The sequence below is a fragment of the Petaurus breviceps genome, unplaced genomic scaffold, assembly GCF_028583685.1.
Source record: "Petaurus breviceps papuanus isolate PSGF00001 unplaced genomic scaffold, PetGlider_PUasm1.0 90845, whole genome shotgun sequence".
Taxonomy (NCBI): domain Eukaryota; kingdom Metazoa; phylum Chordata; class Mammalia; order Diprotodontia; family Petauridae; genus Petaurus; species Petaurus breviceps.
Genome location: NW_027187359.1, coordinates 15447652 through 15456357, shown reverse-complemented (window position 1 = coordinate 15456357; position 8706 = coordinate 15447652). Strand labels below are relative to the sequence as shown.

The 8706-nt window shown below is 35.4% G+C and overlaps 1 pseudogene; it reads left to right on the top strand.

Annotated features, from left to right (window-relative positions):
• Positions 1-2034: 2034 nt before the first annotated feature.
• LOC138148973 (tetraspanin-8 pseudogene) lies at positions 2035-2826 on the top strand (annotated as a pseudogene).
• Positions 2827-8706: the final 5880 nt, after the last annotated feature.

Sequence of the window (8706 nt, the reverse complement as noted above, 5' to 3'; positions counted from 1 at the left end):
ACACACACATACACACACACACATACAACCACAAACTTAGATTAAAAACTTCATGGCAAGAAGGAAGGCTGTTACCCTGAACTTCTGAACATAGAAATGAAATATCAATAGAAAAAATTCATAGATTGCCACTGGAAAAAGCACTAAGGCTACAATCTTCAAGACACAGTAGCTAAATTTAACAATTCAATTCAGAAATGAATTCTGCAAATGATTTGGAGAAAAACTTTAAAATACAAAAGGGAAGAAAACTAATAATACAAGATTATTCTGCACCCACCTGAAAGTATAGAAAGGAATGGAACAATGTGTTCCAAAGAGCAATGGAGCTCAGGATACAGCCCAGGGTGACCTATTCTGATCTGAGCTTGACCACAAAAGAAGAAAAAATGGAAAAAAAGGAATTTGAAAGATTTTTAGAAAGAAAATCAGACCTAAAGAGATTATTTGAGTTTCAAACACCCCAAACAACAGAAATTGAAAAGAACTGAATAAAGGTAGCAGCCAAGGACAGCAACAACAACAGTGTTACAGAAGGAAGACTAGTATGAGACATCTTTTTAAATGTACACAAGATGGGAGGAAGGTGTAAGTCTGGTGGAGTTAACACTGAATAGGTAGGACTATGGTATTTTGGACTGAACCTAATAATATCATGCCTACAGGTGAATCAATGTCCTTTTTTTTGGGGGGGGGACGATATTACAACATGAGAGGGAAAGAAGGAAACATGGGAACAGAGAAAAATATAAGATGTGGTTAGGTCAAATAGAAGGCTAGAAATAAGAGAAAGGTAGCTCCTGTGGTCTTGTAAGAGAAGAGCCTTCAGGGGGAGTGGGTGAGGAGGAGGAGGAGGGGAGGATAGTAAATATGGGGAAAAGAAGGAGGCCTTGATTTGGTGGTGGGAGAGGGTTCCACTGATGAATGCTCCTATCGATGCAGAGAGATGATCTGTGAAGGAAGATAGGGACCTGGTACTTGTTGTGGTCTGAGGGATTTGGTGCTTGAAAAGTCCACTTGTCCTTCCTGAGGAATGGGGGAATTGGAATAACTAGGGACAACTGGCACCTGGAGGAGTAGGATAAGTATCCAGGGGGTAAATTTTGAGGTAGATGGGGGCGGGGGAAGGAAATGGAGAAAGGTATAGAGTAGTGGCAGGCATATTCAAGGATATGGTGAGAGAGGGACTCTACCACATGAGGCAAGCACTACAAGGCAGTGGCAGAAACTGCCTAGTGGGAAAAGCCTAGAATGGATACCTTGGAAGTTTTGATTTCTGAAGAGTACAGCGAATAGAGACAAGATAATTATAGGTGTCATCTAAAATAGAAAGAGAAGGTGAATAATGAAGAAAGAGAAATTCTTTTTCAGAAATGGGTGCAAAAAAAAAGAAATTTTAAAAACTAATAAACAAAATTAGTTGAAGGTAATGAGAAAGGGAGAATCTACTTGACTGAGAGGGAAAAGGAAGGAGGGATTAGATAACCAGATAAAAGCAGGGGAGAAAAAAGACCTAATAGACAAAACCCAAAAGGAAAATGTTAATCAATAATAAGAGGGAATCAAGGATGAGGAGAAGAGAGCCAGTGAGAATAAGGCCAACTTAAACAGAATCTGGATAAAATAACTGAAAGAACATGATACTGAATTTACAGCAGAAGAGGGGGAAAATCATAACTTGAAAAAAATCAATATTAGAGACAAATGGAGGAAAATATAAACTGAACTTTCATAGCTTTAAATGTGAATGGATTAAATAATCCAACAACATGGGGGGAAAGCAACAAATTAGATTTTAAAAACAAAACTGTATAATTTGTTGCTTATAAAAAATGCATTTGAAAAACAAAGACAGATCAGTTCCAGTTGTAGTGCAAAGAGAAGAGACCTGGGCTAAGGCAGCTCTTTAGGAACCTGTTACAAAAGCACAGCACACACAGAAAATTCATATGGCACCTTGAGGACACTGATGAATACTCCTTTTGAAGAAAATTCTTTGAGTTACTTGGTTTCTTGCTTTAGACAGCGTTAGAAATGGGAACTGTCAGTGGAACTGACAGTAACCATCAATACTCTATGTTTATCTTCAACTTCATATTCTGGGTATGTGACTGCATCATCCTGGGAGTATCAATATATGCATGTGTCAACAAACATGATCAAGATATCATCAGTGGAGAAGTAGATACAATCAGCATGCATGCAGTTACAAATCTCTTGGTAGCCATGGGTGCCATTATCATGGTCCTTGGTTTCCTGGGATGTTGTGGTGCTATGAAAGAAAGTCATTGCATGCTGCTCCTGTTCTTCATTGGACTACTTCTGATTGTGATTCTTGAGATTGCCTCAGGTGTGGTAGATATTGTCTACAAATCCAAGATTGAAGAAACACTTAAAAAGGGTTTCTAGGCACAAGTGAAAACTTTGACCCAAGATGATGCTGAACATGAAACACTTAAAAAGAATGTGGACCAATTTCAAAAAAAGTTTAAATGCTATGGCTTGATCAATGGAGCTGCTGACTAGGGAAAGAACTTCAACAAGTATTCTTCATCATGTGAATGTAAAAATGATACTAATGCAAATACTAACACAAATTATATTTGTGTAGCATATATGGGAAAACATGTTTATAAAGAGACATGAGGTGACTATATTATACACTTTTTAAAGAAAAATTTGCTTATTGCTGGAATTGCATTTGGAATAGCAGTGGTTGGGATATTTGACTTGGTGTTTCCTTTGGTCATATACCACCAGATTGGGGGGGGGGGAGGGAATAAAACTACAGGAGTTAAACTGTCACCCACCAAATCTTCCTTTTAATGATTTGTTTTGCTCTTTAAAAAAATTCTTTTAAAAGAAATATTAAATTTGCTAAAATATTATGTTTTGCTTAAGGCATGGGTAATTTAATTATGCATCAGATGAATTTAAGTGACAATAATGATATGAATGTATATTTTTATGCAGAATAAAAACACATTTTGTTTCAACTGAAAAAAAAACAAAGACATACACAGGATAAACTAAGAGGATGATAAAATATTACTATGCATCAAGAGAATTCAAAAAATGAGGAGTTGCAATCATGTTATCTGACAAAGGAAAAACAAGTGTTCAATAAATTAATAAGGATAAACAAAGAAAATACATTTTGTTGAAAGGAACCATAGATAACAGAACAATATCAGCAGTAAATTAATATGCTCCAAGTGTCTTAGCATCCAAATTAACAAAAGAAACATCTGAGCCACAAGAAAACATCAACAGAAATGTAATAGTGACAGGAGACTTCAATGTTCCTCTTTCAGTTTTGAACAAGTCTAACAGAAAAATAAACAAAAGGGAAAATATGGAACTGAGCAAATTACTTGACAAACAAGTTAAAAGACTTAAGGTATCTTCTAAATGAGACTGCAAAAGTAGATCAATAGATCAACAGAAAGATAGATAGATAGATAGATAGATAGATAGATAGATAGATAGATAGATACAGATTTCTCAGCATCACATGGAACTTTTACAAAAATTGACCTTGTACTAGGGCACAGAGATACTGCAAACAAATGTAAAAAGTCATATATAGCAAATAGATCCTTTGCAGGATATAATACAATAAAAACAGTAATTGGTGCAGGGACAACAAATAAAAGATACAGATCCAAATGAAGACTTAACAATAAAATCCTAAATAATGAAGGGGTCAAAGAACAAACCATAAAAAAACAATTAAAAACTATGTAAAAGAAAAAGATAACAAGGAAACAACATGCTAAAATTTTTTAGATTCATCTAAAGCAGTCCTCAGGAAGAAAATTATATCCCTACAAATATATATTAACAAAATAGGGAAAAAAAGAGTACTAATGAACTGAATATAATAGTTTTAAAATTAAGCAACAAATAAAAGAAAATTAAGCACTATAAAGGAGATGTTAAAAATTAGAGTGAAAACAGATAAACTGGAAACAAAAACATAGAAATAATAAATAAAAGTAAAAACTGATTCTTTTAAAAGACTAATAAAATTTATAAACTACCAACTAATCTTATTTTAAAAAAAGAAAGCACAAAATCAAATAAATAAAATAGCAAATGAGCAAAGAAAACGATGAAAAGAGGAAGGGGCAAAAGGGGAATAGCACTCATTCAAATTATAGGCTTCAAACTATATTAGAAATCATCAGTCATTAATCAATAGAACAGTCTAAACAAGGGAGAATTAGAAACAATAGAACTTATTAATTCAGTATTTCATAAAGTAGGAAACAAAATTACCTTGGAAAAAACTCCTGGCTCAAAGAGGCAGGCCAGGAAGCAATGGCACAGGGCAGGCTGGGAGGAGGCCTGACCAATGAGGGGGGCAAGTTGTCCCACCAACCACAAGGGCCACTACCAGGCCTTTAACCAAAGGACTGGGGACTGGAGAGAGCAAGGTAAGAACCAAAAGCAGGGCCCCTGTCCAAGACAGCAAATACTCCTGGGACTACCACTCCATAGACCAGAAATTAAAAAAAAAAAAAAACCTCTATCAGGACCTCCAAGGGCCAGAATGGCAGAGTGAACCCAGCCTGCTCCAACCCCCCCCCCACCCTGAAAACATAGTAACTATTGCCCCAGGTTAAAACCCTCAACAGTAAAGGCTTGGGAACCCTAGAGGAAGGGTGTGGCTAGGGCCCTGCCTCAAAAAGGGTAGAAAGCAGACTACAAAGACTCTGGAGTCCTACTATGGTCAGAGGGAGGAAACAAGCTGAGAGGGAGACAATGTGGACTCCACACCCACAGTTGAAACATCAACAGGGAATGGGTCCCAAGCACAGAAAGCTCTCCTAGATGAGTTCAAAAGGAACTTTGAAAACCAAATGAGAGAGATAGAAGACAAAATGAATAATTCTTTTAAAATCAAAATTGCTTAATTAGAAAAACATAATGAAAAAAACAGCTCCTTAAAAAGAAAAGTGTATGATATGGAAAAGGAGCTCCAAAAACTATCCAAGGAAAATGATTTGCTAAAAACCAGAATCAACCAAATTGAAACAAATAACTCTATGAGGAACCAAGAATTAGTCAAACAAAACAACAAGAATGAAAAATTAGAAAAAGAGCTAAAATATCTCAATGGAAAAATAACTGACCTGGAAAACAGATCCAGCAGAGAGAACCTGAGAATCATAGGCCTACCAGAAAATCATGACAAAAAAAATGAGCCTGGACAACATTCTCCAAGAGCTCATTAAGGAAAACTGCCCTGAGATACTAGAACCTGAGGGTAAAATAGAAATCGAGAGAATCCACCAGACAACTGCTGAAAGAGATCCCAAATTGAAAAGTCCTCAAAATGTTGTGGCCAAACTCAAGAACTACCAGGTAAAAGAGAAAATACTTCAAGTGGACAGAAAGAAACAATTCAAATATCAAGGAACCACAGTGATGATTGCACAGGATTTGGCAGCCTCTACACTAAAAGATTAGAGGCAGTGGAATTCAATTTTCTGGAAGGCAAAAGAGCTTGGGTTACAACCAAGGATCACCTACCCAGCAAGACTGAGCATATTCTTCCAGGCAAAGAGATGGTCATTCAATAATATAACAGATTTCCAGACCTTCCTGATGAAAAAGACAGAGCTCAATGGAAAGTTCAACCTCCAATTATGAGATGCAAGAGTGACATAGAAAGGTAAACAAGGAAAACACACACACACACACACACCCTGTTATTTAAAAAGAGCAAACTGTTTATAGACAAGTAGAGGGTATGAGTATAAATTACACAAAATGATGATAAAAAAATCTTATTAAAAGCTACAAAGGGACTGCAATGGAAGAAGAGGAATGAATGAAGTGGAAAAGGATAAATTATGCCACACAAAGAGGCATAAAAACAATATAGCAGAGGAAAAGAAGGGAGGGAGATGAGTCTTATATAAGCTTTTCCCTCATTGGGTCTGGTGTAAGGAGGGAATAACAACCAGTTAAGCATAGGATTCTATGGAGAAGAGATGCAAAACATATCATATTAGAGGGAAAGAGGAGAGGGAGAGGAACTTTGCATGAGATTTGTTCCAGTCACTCTTGGTGCAAAGAAGAAATAACATACTTCATTAAGTATAAAAATATCCTACAGGCAGTAGGAGGGTGAAAGTGTTACCAAGGGGGGGGGGGGGGAGAGAGCAAGGGAGGGAAGAAGTAAGGGGGAAGGGGAGGAAAAGGGAGCGGGGCTGATAAGGGAATACTGAGGAGGAAGTGGTCAAAAGGAAAACTATTAAGGAGGGGAAGGGAGAAGGGGAGAAAAAATACAAGCATTAACAGAGGAGGGAACAGGATGGAAGGAAAGAAACAGATAATAATCATAAATGTGAATGGAATGAACTCTCCCATAAAATGGAGGCAGATAGGAGAATGGATTAAAAATCATAATCCTACAATATGCTGTTTACAAGAAACACATCTGAAACAGAGGGATACACACAGGATAAAGGTATAAGGCTGGAGCAAAATATATCATGCCTCAGCTAAAGTAAAAAAAGCAGGGGTAGCAATCCTTATCTCAGATAAAGCAAAAGCAAAATTTGATCTAATTAAAAGAGATAAGGAAGGAAAATATATCCTGCTAAAAGGCACCATCGAGAATGAAGCAATATCACTACTTAACATATATGCACCAAGTGGTATAGCATCCAAATTCCTAGAGGAGAAGGTAAGGGAATTAGAGGAAGAAATAGATAGCAAAACTATACTAGTGGGAGACATTAATCTCCTCCTCTCTGAGCTTGATAAATCCAACCTCAAAATAAACAAGAAAGAAGTTAAGGAGGTGAATAGAATTTTTGAGAGGGTAGGTATGATAGATCTCTGGAGAAAACTGATGGGGATAAAAAGGAATATACCTTTGTCTCAGCAGTACATGGCACATACATAAAACTGATCATGTACTAGGACATAAAAACCTCACAATTCAGTGCAGAAAGACAGAAATAATAAATGCATCATTCTCAGATCATGATGCAATAAAAATCACATGCAATAAAGGGCCATGGAAAGACAGACTAAAAACTAATTGGAAATGAAACAATTTAATCCTAAAGAATGAGTGGGCCAAACAAGAAATCATAGAAACAATCAGTAACTTCATTCAAGAGAATGACAATAATGAGACAACATACAGAAATTTGTGGGATGAAGCAAAGGCAGTTCTTAGGGGAAGTTTTATATCCCTGACTGCCTACATGAATAAATTAGAGAAAAGAGAGGTAAATGAATTGGATATGCAATTGAAAAAGAGAGAAAAAAAACAAATTGAAAATCCACAATTAAATACTAAATTAGAAATACTGAAAACTAAAGGAGATTAATAAAATTGAAATTAAGAAAGCTATTGAATTAATAAATAAAACTAAGAGCTGGTTTTATGAAAAAAACAATAAAATTGGTAGACCCTTAGTCAATATGATAAAAAAAAAAAGAAAGAAGAAAACCAAATCATGAGTATCAAAAATGAAAAGGGTGAACCTACCACCAATGAAGAGGAAATTAAAACAATAATTAGGAATTATTTTGCCCAGTTGCATGCACATAAATTTGACAATCTTAGTGAAATGAATGAATATTTACAAAAATATAGGTTGCCAAATTAACTAAAGAGGAAGTAAATTACTTAACCCCATCTCAGAAAAAGAAATCCAACAAGTCATCAGTGAACTCCCTAGGAAAAAAATTTCCAGGGCCAGATGGATTTACTAGTGAATTCTATCAAACATTTAAAGAACAATTGATTCCAATACTCTACAAACTATTTGGGAAAATTAGTGAAGAAGGAGTCCTACCAAATTCTTTTTATGACACAAATATGGTACTGATACCTAAATCAGGAAGAGATAAAACAGAGAAAGAAAATTATAGATCAATCTCCCTCACGAATATAGATGCAAAAATTTTAAATAAAGTATTAGCAAAAAGACTACAGCAACTTATCACAAGAATAATACACTTTGATCAGGTAGGATTTATTCCAGGAATGCAAGGATGGTTTAATATTAGGAAAACCATCTTTATAATCGATCATATCAACAATAAAACTAGCAAAAACCACATGATTATCTCAATAGATGCAGAAAAGGCTTTTGACAAAATACAACATCCATTCCTATTAAAAATCACTAGAAAGAATAGGAATAAATGGAGCCTTCCTTAAAATAATAGGTCATATCTATTTAAAGCCATCAGCAAGTATTATATATAATGGGGAGAAGCTAGAAGAATTTCCAATAAGATCAGGGGTGAAACAAGGATGCCAATATCACCCCCCTTATTCAATCTGATAATAGAAATGTTAGCAGTAGCAATTAGAGAAGAAAAAGAAATCAAAGGAAATTGATTAGGCAAAGAAAAGACCAAGCTATCACTCTTTGCAGATGATATGATGATATGCTTAGAGAATCCTAGAGAATAAAGTAAAAAACTACTTGAGACAATAAATAAATTTGGCAAAGTTGCAGGATATAAAATAAACCCACATAAATCCTCGGCATTCCTGTATATTTCTAATGAAATTCAACAGCAAGAGATAGAAAGAGAAAACCCATTTAAAGTTACTATAGACATTATAAAATATTTGGGCATCTACCTGCCAAAACAAACCCAAGACCTATATGAACACAACTACAAAACATTTTTCACACAAATAAAGTCAGATCTAACTAATTG